Source organism: Balaenoptera borealis, assembly GCF_965194805.1.
Source record: "Balaenoptera borealis genome assembly, chromosome: 14".
NCBI classification, from domain to species: Eukaryota; Metazoa; Chordata; class Mammalia; order Artiodactyla; family Balaenopteridae; genus Balaenoptera; species Balaenoptera borealis.
The window spans coordinates 24,046,105-24,064,858 of NC_138875.1; the positions used below are offsets into that span (position 1 = coordinate 24,046,105).

Below are 18,754 nucleotides of genomic sequence, written 5' to 3' on the forward strand. Positions count from 1 at the left end.
ATCTGAGCTCCTAAGTCCCCAAAGCCTCTGGTTCACCATTTAATTCAAAAGCACTGCTCTGGTCTGATATGAAGTCTCTTTCACCCCAAATCCTGGCATCCCATGTACTTTTTCAGTTAGTCTTCAGACCTCTGCTGGTTACAGAACATAGGCTCTCCTTCGTTCACGGATCTTAGGTCAAGTGTAGGCTAGTCGTGGACAAGACGAGGAGACACATAGTCTACAAATCTCCCCTTGGATCTTCAAGCCCTTGGTTCCCAGCCACTCCATGTTCCCACCACCCAAGGAGGTAGATGGTTTCATTCTGATTCCAGATTAGGAAGATACAGCTGATTCATTCCAGGAGACGGCATGAATCTCTGGAGTAGCATAAGCATGAGAACATAAGCTTTGGTTTCTGGTCATGGACATCAAATGATGCCGCCCCCAGCTTCCCTAAGTCTGATTTCAGAATATATTCATCTTATTACCGCCCTCTCTCCTGCTTATCCAATTTCTTTACCTCTGAAATCGGCACAACCATATTAGCTCTGTCTGTTCAGTGTAGTCTCAAGTGTTACAGTCTTCAGCCCCAAGGGATATAATAAGTTCTCACAAGAATCCTGTTATTAGCCCCGTGAGTCACTCAGTTCACAAACAGTAGGGCTGGCCTGGTCCTGGACATGAACTTGCTGGGGCAGTGCTGTCAGAGAAGAGTAGGGAGCACGACATAGGGTCTGTGTCTGAACCACAGAAGCCCAAAGTGTTGGTTAATTGACTACCCTTTCCCTGAGGACGTCACGGCCCAAGGTCCCATAGCTCAAAGTCATCTGGGAGCAGAGGCAGAGGGTTAGGTGAATCGGGGGATGAATAGTCAGGGAGAACACTTGGCAAAACATGGAGGCTCAGTTGGGTGCCTCCCCACTCTCACGGCTGCACCTTTTTTCCTGCTGGTACCCCTTATCCATCCCAGGCTCCCAAGCCCTCGTTCTTTCCGAATCCTCTGTGTTCAAACCAGTTTTCCGGAAACTCTCCTCAATGAACGTACACACTTTTCCATTTTTTTTAAATGAAATATGTTCTTGGGTAAGGACCATTCTGTTGAACATGTGTTTGCATCCTGGCCTGTGACAGATGGCTGCCCTCAGAGTTGATGACACGAACAAGGTGTTACCTTTCCCTATGCTGACTAGCCCAGCTCACTCTGCTTTTTTGGTTATTAGGCCTGTTTTCTTAGACTTGCTGCCACTGCCCCACTGTTGGGCTGTCTACCATCTTCTCTCCTTACCATAAAACCTGCCCTCTCAGCATCACCCACCATCTGGTTTGCTGTAGGTTGGAGACCCAGTACCCAACTTCCAAGAGCCATGGTGATGCTGAGGGAAGGGGAAGGGATTTGTCTTCGGTGGGTGCTTTCCTTCCGAACTCTAGCTTTAGGAGCAGAGAGCAGAAACACCCCCATATGGATGCCTAACTCCTTAGAGGGCAACCTGCATGGGCTGATAGTGTTTGAATAGTTGCTTTTCTCATCCAGCTCCTCATTCGTTTATTTAAACCATGACACGATCAGAACCCTTCGAGTGCCTTGGCCTCCTTTCCCTTCTCTCCACTCCTGATCCAGTCTAACTGAAGGTTCAGATTCAATTTGGCAGGAGAATAGACTTCTTTGGTCAAGAGCCAAGTTCTTAATGGGAGACTGAGGAGTCAGTCCGATTGCGTGGCATGAAGAGCTCCTGGGGTGGGCCTCACTGCCGCCACAGACACGATAGGCTCCTGTCCCACCCCAGCAGCAGCAGAAAGACTAGTTCTCCACCCCTACACTGTTGGTGGTGCAGCCACTATGGAAAACAGTATAGAGTGTCCTCAAAAAACTAAAAGTAGAGTTGCCATATGATCCAGCAATCCCACTCCTGGGCATATACCAGACAAAGCTGTAATTTGAAAAGATACATGCACCCCTGTGTTCATAGCAGCACTGTTTACAGTAGCCAAGACATGGAAACAACCTAAATGTCCATCAACATGAATGGATAAAGAAGATGTGGTGTGTGTGTGTATACACACACACACACACACACACGCAATGGAATATTACTCAGCCACTAAAAAGAATGAAATAATGCCATTTGCAGCAACATGGATGGACCTAGAGATTATCATACTAAGTAATGTAAGTCAGAAAGAGAAAGACAAATACCATATGCTATCCCTTATATGTGGAATCTAAAATATGACACAAATGAACATATCTACGAAACAAAAACAGACTCACAGACATAGAGAACAGACTTGTGGCTGCAGAGGTGGGGGAGGATTGGGAGTTTGGAATTAGCAGATGCAAACTATTATATAGGGAATGGATAAACAACAAGGTCCTACTGTATAGCACAGGGAGCTATATTCAATATCCTGTGATAAACCATAATGGAAAAGAATATGAAAAAGAATATATACATGTATAATTGAATCACTGGGCCGTACAGCAGCAATTAAACACAACATTGTAAATCAACTATACTTCAATAAAATTTTTAAAATATATATTAGCTCTCCAGCAGAGTGACATTGGGCAAGAAGCTGCTGGCTCTGGTGACAAGGACCAGAACACCTGCAAGGAAGGGGCATGAACAAAGCCAGCACAGGACTGAAGCTACCCGGAAAGAGGGGTCCTATGACCCCCCCATCCTGCGTCTCCCCAGCCACACTTCTCCAGCCTGCCACCTTCCACTGTCATCTGCTCACAGCTGAGAGGGCGCGCAGTGGGGGCAGGCACGGAGCAGCTAGCTGTTTGGAGAGTGTACTCAGACTTCCCAAGAAAATCCCCTGAAGTCATGGACATGGGAGAGAAGGGAGGGGCTGGTTGGAGGAGAAAGGGGGGTTGGAGGCAGGAGAGTTATCAGAAAGGCTCAGAGAGAAAGACCAGGGGACTTCCCACAGTGACTGAAGGGTAGACTAGCTTTACATCAGAGCTAGAAGGGACTCAGGGCCAGTGGTTGAAGACTTTTTAGGGTCACAAACTGCCTTGGGATCCTGATAAAACTGGAGCTCTCCCCTGAGAAAAATGCATCTGAGCTCACTCACCTGTACATCTCACACGTGCACGTGTGCACATACACACAAAAAGTTCACATACCATTTCAGGAGGTTCACAAACCTCTCAACTCATCTTTGGGACCCCCAAGGTCTATAGATTCCTAGCTGAGGAACTCTGCCTCTAGTCCTGTGGTCCTGTGTCCTCAGCTGAGGGTAATTTTGCCCCCGCGTCTAGTGGGCAGAGGCCAGGGGTGCTGTCAAACATCCTAAGTGCACAGGACCACAACCCACAACAAAGTGTTATCTGGCCCCAAATGTCAATAGTGCCAGTGTTGAGAATCCTGCTGCATCATCTTATCATAGACATGTCCAGTAATCCACCTAAGATCACACAAGTAATTATTAGCAAGGCCAGGACTACTACCGGATAATAAATAATGATAGCCCATTTACTGAGCACTTATTATGTACCAGACACTGTTCCTAGTACTTTACATGAATGAATTCACTTACGTCTCACAACCATCCTCTGAGTTGGGTGTAGTTATACCCATTTTAAAGATAAAGAAATTGAGACAGAGAAGCTGTGTCCCAACCAAAGTCATGTGGCTGATAAAGAGTGAAGCTGGGGTTTGAACCCAGACAGTCTGGCTCTAGGGTCTGTCCAGGCCGTTAACCCTTGCAACACTCTGCCTGGATCCTAATAACAACCTGTATTCCAACAGGTCAGCAAAAAGTAGCATCCTCCTGGGTGGGCAATACTGGTCCTCTAAAGTCCTTCTCTCTTTTCTCTATTGTTCAGACCCTGGTTTTAGTTTCCTATTAGACTCTATAGTTTTTCTTCTTGGAGTCGATTTCCCCTCTCCCTAGGTAGATCTTATATTTCTGTAGTTATTTACAGTTTTCAAAATATATTTTCATCCACTATTGCATCTGATCTTTAAAACAACTCTGTGATGCAAGAAGGGCACTTTGCAGATGAGAAAAATAGAGAACGAGGTCCCCGGACAGGCAAGTGGTTAGAGCCAGAACTGGCAGCTTCAGAGCGCTGTGCATACCAGCTCTGCCTGCTCCCTCTGACCACCACTTAGCTCTTGCTCAGACCTCAGGGACTCTGCAGCTTCTGTGATGAGGGAATACTTATTCACAAGCCCATTATATGAAACATTTTATTAACCTTCAACGGAAGGATAAATCTAGGTTCATAAGGCCAGACTTTAATTGAAACGTATTCATTTAACTTTTGCTACTAGGGCGAAGCAATCTAAAATTCCCAAGCATCGTCCTAGCTCCTGAAATGCTTCATCTGTCTCCTTCTGGCTCCTTGCCGCACTTCCTTGCTGAAGTTATGTTACACTGTGGGCGACGCTGTTCTGTTTTGATTTTTCCAAAAAAATGAGCTGTGCTGGGCTGCCTGCCAGCTGGTGCTCCCACCTCTACCCAGAAACTGCACCCCTTTACCTATCGCTGTGTGTCCTCAAACTCCACATTCCATTCAACGGGTCCAATCTACAGTTCACATCTTCTCTTGGCAGAAATCTCAAGAAATGATTACCAGTACCTGGATAAGAACCAGTCTTTTAAGCAATGTTCAAAACAAGATCCCAGAACAGAAAAAAAAGTTCCAATTTCCCTTGCCTCTTCCCCACAGCACACAGGCCTTGCCTCTTGAGCCTGTGTAGTGAACAGAATTGCCTCTAGTTAGAGATAAAGTGAATGAACAAGGAGCTTTCCTTAATTTAATTATGGATCTATTCATTGACTCACCCAACTATTTTATGTTGCTTTTTATACCCCACTGTGCTCTGAAACGAAAGTAAGGCAGATACAGGCTTTCTTTGTAAAGATCACTAGTTCATTTCAGTTTAATTCAATAGTTATGTCTTTATTGTTGGCTGACTACCCTGCGTCAAACCCAAGTCTCCTGCCTGTGAGACCTTTCAAATTTCTTTGGACAAGGAAGATATTCACACACGAAGTAGCCTGAGGCTCATGAACAGTCCCCTCCCACTCACAATAGGCTAACTTGTGTTGATCAGGATTTTTTCAGATACAAGAGACACAAAGTTCGCTGTAGCAGAAGGAAAGAAGAGGATGTGTTGGTCGGGAGACAGGAAAGTAACAGTCTTGGGGATGGAGACCAGGGGCTCCAATGATGCACCAGGAGTCTCCCTCCTACTCTTGACTCAGCTTCCCAGCATCAACCCCCAGGTCAGCCTGATTCTCTCCTACTGTGGAAAGCTTTTTCTAAGTGGCCATGGGAAGCAGGACAGGGGTAAGACAAGCCTGTCAACAGCTCCCTGCTCAGGAAACCCCAGCAGAAGGAAAGGGCCTTTCTCCATGCTTAAGTATGTCAAAATGTGCAGGAAGGACAGTGATTGGCCAGACTTTAAGGGTCATGGATCCCATGGACCAATCATTGTGTGAGTGGAGTGTGGTGACCACTATGATTGGCCAAACCTGCATCACATGTCCATCCCTGTGCCCTGGCAGTGGGATAATGCAATGGCAGCCCCAGCAGTATCACAAGTTTGGAGTTGAGGAGGAGCACTTCCTCAGAGGAAGAGGGGTGGGTGGTATTGTTATCAGAAGAAGAGGAAAAGGTCATTGGGCAGACCAAAAACAACAGATGTCCCCTACAATTACGTTCCAAGAATTCATTTGAAAGTGGTTGTTTGGAACTCAAATTGTATTTCCCTATAAAAACCATCCTATGACAAGCTCTTGTATTTAAGTGGTGTTTTATAAGGCATTTTCTTATCCATGATGTCATTCGACCCCTCAATAGCCCTGTAAGGTAAAGAGGAGAGGTACCACATCACCTTCAGTCTCAAGCCAGCCCTGAAACATCCTTTACTGGGACGGGGCCTCTGTGCCAGTTCCCATGAACACTCAGATTCCGGGAAGGATTTCCATGACGGGGCAGGGTGTCACACTAAGATGACTGCTCCTTCCTGGTCTGAATATTTCCTCTCCCTTCTCCCTCAACTTCGTCCTGGGCCCCTCAGAGGCCACCTAATATGGGTGGAGCCCCAAGGCTGTGGGCAGCATTGTGTGAAAACTCTTCATGGAACAGAAGCTAGAGGGGTGAGTGTAAATGTTACCTTGCTGGCACCCAACTTCCTCTCAGGAAAATAGCCCGAGACTCTAAGGTGGAAGGAGGAAGGGGGTGGGGAGTGCTGAGCTGAGCAGCAGTGTGGGTGGCTGGGCCTATGGGGGCGGGGAGGAGGGTCGGGGTGCGGGCTGTGAAGACAGGAATGTTCTGTCTTAATTTATCCACTGTGTGATGCTGCAATAAAACTCCCCGTATATAAATCCCTGGATGGCCAGTTACATTTTCTAGAGCAAGACATTTAGCTTCCCTGAGGTGGTAGAGTAGATCGTGAGGGGTCAAAGGGAAGGGGCAGAGGCAAAGGAAGATTTGAAGAGCTCAGAAGAAGCAGGAAATTGGAGTCAGAGGTGACTCAAGGATGCATAAGCCCTGGAATTGGCAGAAATCATGGGGAGGGCATCAGCCATCCTCAGGATGTGGAGTGAGTGTTGAGTGGACCCTTTTTTTGAGGTATTGTTGCCTTCAATGTTATATTAGTTTCAGGTGTACAAGATAGTGACTTGATATTTTTATAGATTACACTATAAAATTATTTTAAAATATTGGCTATATTCCCTGTGCTGTACGTTACATCCTTATAACTTACTTATTTTATCAAGGGGCTGGGGAGTTCTGTTCAACAAGCACATGCCCCACTCCCCCCTGTCCCATCCTCAGCCCCTGCCAAGCACTGACCAACCCCCAGGACCCATAGGTCTTGGCCAGGGATAGGGAGGAGGGAGAGAGGGACGTGTGTGGCAGGATCATGAAGGAGAGAGTCCCTCTTCATCAGAGACAGTGGACCCTGGATCATTCTCAGGAAAGGAGTGTAGGCTGGGCAGGGTCCCCAGGGATCGTCTTCCACAAAAAAGTTAAAAGTGATCAGCAAAAGTGGAAAGAAAGACTTTTCCCCGATCACTCTTCTACTCAAAAACTTCCCTAGGACCCAGGGCACCAAAGGCTTTTGAAATCAGCAGAATCTTTGACCAAGTAATTCTGCTTCTAGAAATTTATCTCTAAGAAATAATCAGAGGCATGCATAGATATGTATATACCAGAATGCCATCAACACATTATTTATATTTCGAAAAACTGACAACAATCAAGTAACCATTAATATGGAATTGATTAAATAAATTATCAATGGAATACTCTGTAGCCATTAAAAATCATGTTTTAAAAGATTGTTTGCTGAATCAACGGACAAAGGATTAATCTCCAAAATATATAAACAGCTCATGCAGCTCAATATTAAAAAAACAAACAATCCAATCAAAAATTAGGCAGAAGACCTAAATAGACATTTCTCCAAAGAAGATATACAGATTGCCAACAAACACATGAAAGGATGCTCAACATCACTAATCATTAGAGAAATACAAATCAAAACTACAATGAGGTATCACCTCACACCAGTCAGAATGGCCATCTTCAAAAAATCTACAAACAATAAATGCTGAAGAGGGTGTGGAGAAAAGGGAACCCTCTTGCACTGTTGGTGGGAATGTAAATTGATACCACCACTATGGAGAACAGTATGGAGGTTCCTTAAAAAGCTAAAAATAGAATTACCATATGACCCAGCAATCCCACTACTGGGCATATACCCTGAGAAAACCATAATTCAAATAGAGTCATGTACCACAATGTTCATTGCAGCTCTACTTACAATAGCCAGGACATGGAAGCAACCTAAGTGTCCATTGACAGATGAATGGATAAAGAAGACGTGGCACATATATACAATGGAATATTACTCAGCCATAAAAAGAAACGAAATTGAGTTATTTGTAGTGAGGTGGATGGACCCAGAGGCTGTTGTACAGAGTGAAGTAAGTCAGAGAAAAACAAATACTGTATGCCAACACATATATATGGAATCTAAAAAGAAAAAAAAAAAAGGTTCTGAACCTAGGGGCAGGACAGGAATAAAGACACAGATGCAGAGCATGGACTTGAGGACACAGGCAGGGGGAAGGGTAAGCTGGGACAAAGTGAGAGAGTGGCATGGACATATATACAGTACCAAATGTAAACTAGCTAGCTAGTGGGAAGCAGCCGCATAGCACAGGGAGATCAGCTCCATGCTTTGTGACCACCTAGAGGGGTGGGATAGGGAGGGTGGGAGGGAGGTGCAAGAGGGAGGGGATATGGGGATATATGTATATGTATAGCTGATTCATTTTGTTATAAAGCAGAAACTAACACACCATTGTAAAGCAATTATACTCCAATAAAGAAAAAAAAAAGAAAAAAAAATGTTAGCAACCGCTTTCCCTAGGTGACGTGCTGACGTGTTTTTTTTAATCTTTATTCTTTTCTATATTTTCCAATATTCCTATAATTAACATTTATTGCTTGGTAATAAAAAATAAAGGTACATTTCTTTGATTATCTGTTTTAAAAGAGCTCTCTGTAGGCTCCTCATCCCGGCATTCAAGGCCCTTCAGAATTAGGGTCCAAGGCACGTCGCCACCTTGCTGCCCACTCCATCCCTCAGGCCACGCCCCCTCCTGGCTCCCACAGGGGCTGTGCTCCACCATCTCCCACGGCCTCCTTCACCCCGTCTCCACTTGCTCAGATCCCAATGGTCTTTACAGTCTCACCTTCTCAAAGCGCCTCCCCGGCCATCCATGTGCCAGGTGAGCCAGAAATAAGCACCTGAGGCTTGACTGGCTGTGTGGCTTTTTCAGGCACTCTGGATACTTGAGGCACAAAGAAAACCTCACTTTCCCAAGAAGTCCCCCAGCATGAGCTGAAGGCAGCCTTCGCACACCTGCTGCACGTGGCCTTTCCTCCCCACTGGTGTGCTGGGGAGACAGGATTGTTGACACTCACCAATGCGTGAAGACCACTCCTGTCCCCAGCGGACTGCTGACCACTATTCAAAATTCAGTTCAGTTCAATTCACTGTTGAAATTTTCAACATTTGGAAACCACTTCTGACCCTGAGGGCAAATAAGAAAGATACAATCAATTCATCCATCCATTCATTTACTCAGCCTGACATTTATTCGTTTTTTGGTTTAGTCATTCATCCTGTTAATAATTTAAGCAACAAAAGTGCATCTTCTAGGTTGCACGTGTGTGCCCAGGCACTGGGACCAGAAGGCTGTACGAATGTCTGCCCTCATGGGACACAGGGTCCCCTTGGGAAGGCAGGGAAACACAAGTACAGGGCAGTAAAAGGCAAGACCACACACACACACACACACACATACACACAGGAATGCACACACACACATGTGCATGAACAAGCATGTTACCAAATCAGGCCCAGCTGCTCGCCACTCAAAAAATCAATATTCGAAAGAGGCAAATGTTGGTAGAAAGGAAAGTTGCTTTTAATCAGAATGCCAGCGATCTAGGGAGATGGTGAACTCAGTGTCCCCCAGAAACCACCTCTGAAGATTCTTCTTGGCCATGAAAGTTTGTTAAGGGAAAAAGGGAAGCAATCTCAGTTAATCATTGAGATAGAGGGTCTGAGTCATCGCCATCCTTACCTGTGTGCAGGCTTGTCGTGCAGGCTTGACTTCTTGTGACCTCTCTTTTGATGCTATCTGTTCATACAGTTTGTTGACACAGTTTGTTCGTGAGGTTACTGAAGGGAAAGCTAGGGAAAAGATCTGGTCATCTGTTAATTACTTATTCTTCATTTCTACTTCTTTGATCTATGGAAAGAACCAACAGGTTAGGCAATGTATTGTGTAATCAGAAGACTTGAAAGGTGTGCTAGGGCCGGAGATGAGTAGAGCATGGGGGCGCCTGGTTTAAAGTTACTGACAAGGCAAAAGGGGCCTCCTGAGGAGAACTCATTCCTGCAAAGAGCTCTTTCCTGCCAAAAGCTGCTTATGAGTATGCAACTCACACGTGTATGAGACACACATCTCACACACATGCATAAGCACACGCATATGCACACACACATTTCTAGAGCATAGCATGGAGCTTGGCCCATAGCAAGCTAGATTAGCAGAGGATGGGGAACCGTTTTTACTCTCAACATTTCTGACACCAAATATACGGGAGTTTTCCCCACACCAACCAACTCTCCAATTCTCCAGATAGCAGCTGGGCGCCTAAAATCCAATTCAGTTCTGACAATAAGTGCTGGAGTCAGTGCAGACCCCACAGGTGAAGGGCTCAGTCTCACAAGACACCTCCACTTCAGATGCCAGTTGCGAGTCCCAGGGTGCACCCCTACTCCTGACTGACCAACTGTAACTCGGGAGTTCCCGTGACCCCTCCTCAGTTTCAGTAATTCACTAGAACAGCTCAGTGCTCAGGAAAACACTTTACTTACATTTACCCATTATATAAATGGGTATATATATCCTTTATATATTACAAAGGATACAACTCAGGAACAGCCAAGTGGAAAAGACGCATAGGGCAAAGTATGGGGGCGACACACAGAGCTTCCCTGCCCTCTCCAGGCACCTCACCTCCCTCCCAGCACCTTGATGTGTTTACCACCCCAGAAGCCCTTCAAATCCCACTGTTAAGGGGTTTTTATGAAAGCTTCATTTCACAGGCTTGATTGATATTGGTCATTGGTAATTAATTCAGTCTCCAGCCCCTCTTCTCTCCCTGGAGATTGGGAGACAGGCTTAAAGTTTGAACCCTCTTATCATGCCTTGGTCTTTCTGGTAACCAGTCCCCATCCTGAAGCTAGCCAGGGGCCCACCAGAAGTGCCCTCATTAGAACAAAAGACAATCCTATTACCCAGGGAATTCTGCGGGATTTAGGAGCTGTGTGCCAGGAACCAGGAGAAAAGACCAAATATATACTTTTCATACCACAGAGGCCCTTTTATATTTCTACTCCAAACAAGAGAAGAGAGAAAGAGACACTTTAACATAGTAACAGACAATCATTAGGCTAGGAATTTGTCTCTCCACCATGTGAAAGTGCTGTATGGATGTATGTGTAAAGACACAGAAATGAAGGAAAGTTCAGTGTATCTAAAATACAGCCTCCCAGTTGGGGCAATGGGAGAATATAAGGCTGGAGGGTTGAGCAGGGGCCAGGTTAAGAAAGATGCAAAGGAGTTTGAACTTGAACCTGAGAACAATGGAGTCCATTAAAAGGTTGGCATGATCAGATATAGGACCTAGAACGACGCCTCTGCCTGCAGTAGGAAGAACAGATGGGGAGGGAGGAGCAGAAAATGTAGAGGCAGTACACCCTGGCTGGTTGTCAAGTCGCCACAAAGGGAGGTGGTGGCCTAGACTAGGATAGTGCCTGAGGAAATGGGGAGAAGTGGACATTTTTGAAGTGTACTTACAGATCGTGGTTTCCAATATCATTCTCCAGAAAAGGGAACTAGGGCTCTTTAGAGACATTAGGACTGGGGTAAAAAATATACAAGATGAGCCTGGAGCATCTTGTAGCACCAGGAAATAAGGACGTGCTCAAAAAAATTTTAAAAACCCACATGCCTTGATGGGGAAACGTTGAGAGTAAAAACAGTTCCCCCTCTTCTGCTAATCTAGCTTGCTGTGGGCCAGCTGAAGGAGCTCCCAGTGGCCAGAGCTGGAGCAACCTGAGCAAGAAAATAAAGTAGGACTGCATTATAACCCAAAGTATAAAATAAATACCCAAGAGTCCATGCTGATATAAATGATTGACTAAGTTAATAAATGAGGGAGAAAAGACAATCTCCTGTGCAGAAGAATTCCAAATAAATTATGCAGATACTCCATCCTCAGGGAGGTGGAGCGTTAACTCCCCACCCCTCCACTGTGAGCTGCACATAGTGACTTCCTTCCAATGAGTACAGGATGGAAAAGGGGAAAAACTCAGTAACTGCAGACGAGAAACCTGACAAACCCACCTCAACCAGGTGATCAAGGTCAGCATCAGCGGGACTAAATCATTCTGACAGTATGTGCCCTTGATATGATATGATGAAGTGTATTTAAAGAGGTAAGGTTTCATTCTCTCAACAAATATTTAATGCATATAGACTATTCATTAATATGAAAAATATTGAGTACCTTCTATGCACCAGGCACTGGTCTAAATGCTGGGATTCATTCTGCTGGAGAGAGACGGACAATAAACAAAGAAATAGAAAATTTCAGGTATGATAAGTGCTATGAAGAGAAGTAAAGCGCGATAAGAATGTTATAAGGGTAGGGGTGTTATTTTATAAGGGGCAGTCTATGAAGACCTCTCTGATAAGGAACGTATGAACAAGGATCTTAAGGACACATAAAGTTAGCCCTGCGGTTGCTGAAGGAAGAGCACCCCAGGCAGAGACTCCTTCAAGGCAGCCCGCAATCCCTTGTCTCCTGGTTTCAAACCCTTGTGCAGCTCTGTGGGTCCAACTGAATCCATTTGAAGTGATGGTATGTGACTTCTGAGCCTAAGGCATAAAAGGCATTGCAGCTTCCAGCTTGCTCTCTTGGTTTTTACTCTGAGGGAATCCAACCTTCATGTTCTCAAGATATCCTGCTGCAAACCCAAGGTGAGGTCCGTGTGGAGCAGAACTGAGGCCTCCTGCCAACAGCCAGCACTAACTGGCCAGCCAGGTGAGCCAGCCCTCTTGGAAGCAGATTGCCCATCCCAGGCAAGCCTCAGATGACTCGGCCCCTGCCAACATCTGACTGTAATCTTGTGGAGTACCATGAGCCGGAACTACCCAGCTAAGCTGTTCCTGGTTTCCTATCCCGTAGAAACCATAAGAGATAATAGATGATTATTATTGTTTTAAGCCACTAGGTTTTGGGGTGAGCTGTTATGCAGCCTTAGAAAACGGAAATCACCAGCAATTTTGAAGACCCCAGGCTGTAATATGCTTATCGTGTTCAAGGATCAGGAGGTGGGGTAGGGGGAAGTGGGGCTGGAACAGAATGAATGTGGAGGAGAGAGGTGGAGGTGAGGGTGCACTAGCCAGGGGCCACATTAGGGACAATGGATTTACTCCATTGGCAAACTGTAGAGGGTTTTAGCAGAGGACCATGATCTCATTTATATTTTAACAGAATCCTTCTGTGCAGCTTTTGGTAGTAGACAGCAGCAGGACAGTGGTGGAAACAGGGAGAACAATTAGGAGGATACTCGGTGGACAGTAGAAGTAGGCAGCTTCAGGATATATTTCGGAGGCAGAGCCAAGCTCTGCTCAAGTAGGTATGACGGTGTCAGGAATGGCTCTAAGGTTTTGTAACTGTAAGGATGGAGTTGCCATTTACTGAAGGCTAAGGTTAATTGGGGAAAAATCAAAAGTTTGCTTTGTGACTTGGCCAATTAGATGGGGGATGGAGACAATGATGACAGAAAAGGAGGAGTCAAGGCCAAGATCTAGATTCCTGAATGGGGATGGGGTGGGCAAAAGCCTTGGTAGATGCAGTCATTCTGCCCATATGTGATCGTGGTCCTTTGAAACACAGGACAACACTTGGGATCCTAAGGTCACTTATAACCACACGCCCTTCTGGCACTGGAGGTACTTTGCTTACTGTCTGGTCTCTTCCTTGTGCTGCCTCAGGTAACATAGGCCAGGAAGGTCCTGGAAATATAAGAACTGGAGAGCCAATGCCTCATCTAAAGTGACAACAGGGATATCACATCTTCCTTTTTGTCAAGAGGAACCAGAAATGCAGATTTTTATGTGAAATCTCCCAGTCTTTAAATGTTGCCACACAATTCAACTGTTTAGAAAGTTATGCAGACCACAAAATACAACAGTGGCCTGGATGTGGCTCTGGATCCCCACTATGCCATCGTGGGTTTAGATCATTCGCTTGAGGAATCTTTCTGACTCACTTTCTTTGCCTATAAAATGGGGATGTACGTGTCTCCTCTGCTTGTCTTTGATGTCTGCTGGGAGGCAGAGGCGTGAGATCATGTGAGTGAGACGGTTTGTAAACTATAGGACCTGCTGAAGCAGAGCGGCGTTGCTGCTGTGGGTACCACTGCTGTTACCACAGCCATTCGGCCTGGGATGCAGCATCCCTTGATTAATCTTTGTTGACATCACTGACAGCACGGGCCTCTACCCCAGACTGCGATTCACTAATTCTCATTACTCGGTTATTCATTTACTTAACATTCACTTATTTACTTCCTGAAGCAGCTAGCAGTGCCTGCTCACAGTCAATACTCTATAAGCATTTGCTCTAGGTGATGTTAATCATTTTTTCACTCATTAATTCCACTAGGATTTTTTCCTTTGGTACTAATTATGTGCCCATTGTTGCCCTGGGCATTATGGAAAATACTCAGCCATAATGGCAGCCAGGTGAGCTTTGAAGGCATCCACGTGTGAAGAACACAGCCAGCACCAATGGCTCAGTGGAAGAGAACTGATTGCCAAAGGAGCTCTCCAAGGGGGCTGGGGAGGTCCGGAAAGCCTTCAGAAAAAAGGCAAGACCGGAAGTAAGCTTTCAACTATGACAGGATTTGGATTGGAGGAGAGAAAGGTGAGCAGCTGGGGTGACCAAGCATCTGGATTTGCCTGGGACTGAAGGGTTTCTCAGGATGTGAGACTTAAAATGCTAAAACCAGGACAGTCTGGAGCAAGCCATATGGTTAGTCACACTAATAGTAGAATAGCTAATGATTATTTGTATAGACTCTGGAACCAGACAACCTGTAGTCACATCTCTCCTACTGTCATAGCTGTGTGTTCTTAGACAAGTTACTTAACCCATCTGAGCCTTGGTTTTCCTACTTATAAAATGAATACTCACCTTGTGAAGTGGTTTTAAGGACTGAATGAGAAAATACACTAGATACTCAATAAATGGTAGCCAGCAGCTGCATAAACCCAAGTGAAGGAGATAAATTCCCAGCACATTGTGTTTATCCTTCTATAGCCAGAAAACTCAAGACCAAGCAGCTGCTATGATGCTAATAGCCATATGGCCTACTCCTCTTGGAGAAGACACGTTTGTCTGCCTTCTGAGGCTGGACTCCAACACGAAGGTCTTAGAACATTATCAGTAAAATAAAGAGCTGACACAAGAAGTCAGACACAGTGTCAAACAGCTACCTGGGTTTTAGCAAAATACACACATATTTGAGATATTCTCTCTCCATAGGCAGGGCTGCTTGTAAGGGTTGCAGAGTCCTACCTCCTGCCCTAAAAATTCCAACTAGGTTGTAAGCAGCAACTTTAAGACATCAGGCAGCATTTTTGAATCTCCCTAAATTAAAAGCCAAGGAAGCAACAAATCCAGCAAGAACAGCCAGAATTCCCTACAAACTACAGTAGCTCTATCTCCAGAAATTTCTTCACCCCCTACTCCTGAGATCTTTTGGTTCTCTGCTCCTCACAGCTTCTCTGACACCACATCTGGTTTTGGTCTTACCCCATCATGTGCCATCCCGTCCTTAAAAGCTATAACATCTTTTAAATGATTTTTCCTTTTTATAAATATAATACAGCTTTATTGAAAGTAAATTTGGAATATCAAATATGCAAAAATAAAAAAGTAAAAATCGGGGCTTCCCTGGTGGCGCAGTGGTCTAGAATCTGCCTGCTAATGCAGGGGACACGGGTTCGAGCCCTGGTCTGGGAAGATCCCACATGCTGCGGAGCAACTAGGCCCATGAGCCACAACTACTGAGCCTGCGCGTCTGGAGCCCGTGCTCCGCAACAAGAGAGGCCGCGATAGTGAGAGGCCCACGCACCGCGATGAAGAGTGGCCCCCACTTGCCACAACTAGAGAAAGCCCTCCCACAGAAACGAAGACCCAACACAGCCAAAAATAAATAAATAAATAAATAAATAAATAATTAAAAGAGTATAAGTGAAGGCTTTAAGAATTAATCATTTTAAAAAAAAAAAAGTAAAAATCATCTTTAAAGTTCTACCAACAAGGAATGACCATCAAATGATCTTGGTGTCTATCTTTCTAGATGTAGATAGATAGATGACAGAAAGATGGATAGATAGATAGATAGATAGATATAAACAGGTGCTATGGTGTCCATCCCTCCCTTCTTTCTTATTAAGAAAACCTTGGTTTTGTACCCAAATAAAATTCTACATTTCCCAGTTTCCCTTATAACTAAAGGTGGCCAGGAGATGTGGTCTGACCTAGGAGCTCTAAACATTTGTTTGCTGTAGATTTCTCAGAAAGTTTCTTTCCTAAGTGCTTCCTCTTCCTCCTTGTTTTTTTCTTTTCTTTTCTTTTTTTCTTTCTTTCCTGGGATATTTAGACAGTTTATAATTTTAGGAAATGCTGGGCTATGACAAACATCCTTGTAGCTGAAACTTTGCACACATCCATGATGATTTCAATAGGACAAATTTCTAGAAGTGGAACTACCTAGATAAAAGTCATGCAAAGTGTTCACACTTTTGATAACTATTGCCAAATTCCCTCAGGAATTGCTGTACCAATTTATACTCCCATCAATTGCATATGAGTCCTTCCCTCACTTTCACACATGCCCTTCTTAAATCTTTGCCAGTTTAACAGGGAGGAATTTCATCATCAGGACCTACATTTCTGGTAGTGCAGCAGATTCAGAAACTTAGACGTCTTCCTGCTATAAAAACACCTAGAAATGCCAGATAAAAGATAATGAACATCCTTTCAAACATATTAACTGAACTTTTACTTTAAAAAAAAAAAGAAAATCCAAAGCTACAGTAATCAAGACAGTAAGGTACTGGCACAAAAACAGAAATACAGATCAGTGGAACAGGATAGAAAGCCCAGAGATAAACCCACACACATATGGTCACCTTATTTTCGATAAAGGAGGCAAGAATATACAATGGAGAAAAGACAGTCCCTTCAATAACTGGTGCTGGGAAAACTGGGCAGCTACATGTAAAAGAATGAAATTAGAACACTCCCTATCTCCATACACAAAAATAAACTCAAAATGAGTTTAAGACCTAAATGTAAGGCCAGACACTACAAAATTCTTAGAGGAAAACATAGGCAGAACACTCAGTGACATAAATCACAGCAAGATCTTTTTGACCCACCTCCTAGAGAAATGGAAATAAAAATAAACAAATGGGACCTAATGAAACTTAAAAGCTTTTGCACAGCAAAGGAAAACATAAACAAGATGAAAAGACAGCCCTCAGAATAGGAGAAAATATTTGCAAATGAAGCAACTGACAAAGGATTAATCTCCAAAATTTATAAGCAGCTCATGCAGCTCAATATCAAAAAAACAAACAACCCAATCCAAAAATGGGCAGAAGGCCTAAATAGACATTTCTCCAAAGAAGATATACAGATTGCCAACAAACACATGAAAGGATGTTCAACATCACTAATCATTAGAGAAATACAAATCAAAACTACAATGAGGTATCACCTCACACCAGTCAGAATGGCCATCATCAAAAAGATCTACAAACAATAAATGTTGGAGAGGGTGTGGAGAAAAGGGAACCCTCTTGCACTGTTGGTGGGAATGTAAATTGGTACAGCCACTACGGAGAACAGTATGGAGGTTCCTTAAAAAGCTAAAAATAGAACTACCATATGACCCAGCAATCCCACTACTGGGTATATACACTGAGAAAACCATAATTCAAAAAGAGTCATGTACCAAAATGTTCATTGCAGCTCTACTTACAATAGCCAGGCATGGAAGCAACCTAAGTGTCCATTGACAGATGAATGGATAAAGAAGATGCGGCACATATATACAATGGAATATTACTCAGCCATAAAAAGAAATGAAATTGAGTTATTTGTAGTGAGGTGGATGGACCTAGAGACTGTCATACAGAGTGAAGTGAGTCAGAAAGAGAAGAACAAATACCGTATGCTAACACATATATATGGAATCTAAAAAAAAAAAAAAAAAAGGTTCTGAACCTAGGGGCAGGAGAGGAATAAAGACACAGATGCAGAGAATGGACTTGAGGACTCAGGGAGGGGGTAGGGTAAGCTGGGACAAAGTGAGAGAGTGGCATGGACATATATACACTACCAAATGTAAACTAGATAGCTAGTGGGAAGCAGCCGCATAACACAGAGAGATCAGCTCGGTGCTTTGCGACCACCTAGAAGGGTGGGATAGGGAGGGTGGGAGGGAGAAGCAAGAGGGAGGGGATATGGAGATATATGTATATGTATAGCTGATTCACTCTGTTATAAAGCAGAAACTAACACACCATTGTAAAGCAATTATACTCCAGTAAAGATGTTAAAAAAATATTTTTAATAAATAAATAAAAGAAAATCCTGCAGCCAAAAAGAAAGAGAAGAAAAATGAAACCAAAGAAGGAGGTAAGAGTGATACTGTGGCTGTTCTGGGTGGGGTGGAGGTGGGATAGTGGTGGGGGCAGTGGAGACTGTCAGTCTTGAGACCCGAAGAGCTTCAGATGTAATGGCCATTAACAGAGAGAGGAACAGGGCCTGAGGCCACCATGTACTGGAACTATAATTCCCACATAGAGCGGAGCCCTTTGAAAGTTTTTACCCTCTGTAAAACAATGCCTGGGGGTGGGGGTGGGGGGAGAGTCTGCTCACTTGCAAAGAGAGATAATAAGGTGGCTTATCTATCTTGTCCAGAGCTCTGATAGAAAATATATCTCCCCTAATAATTTACAATGAGGGCTCCACCTTTATCTAGATTAGGGATTCAAATTTATACTATCTGTATGATTCAGTAAGCCCTCACCTCGCCCCAGGTCAGAGATTAACATCTCAGGCTGAAAGCAC

General features: G+C 44.3%; 1 long non-coding RNA gene across 1 annotated transcript; it reads right to left on the reverse strand.

Annotated features, from left to right (window-relative positions):
• Positions 1-1,454: 1,454 nt before the first annotated feature.
• LOC309611252 lies at positions 1,455-15,839 on the reverse strand. The gene is made up of 3 exons (XR_014234422.1): positions 9,607-15,839; positions 8,942-9,051; positions 1,455-5,802 (listed from the first exon to the last, which is right to left on the reverse strand). It is a non-coding gene; the product is annotated as an uncharacterized lncRNA (long non-coding RNA).
• Between the last annotated feature and the right edge of the window lie 2,915 nt (positions 15,840-18,754).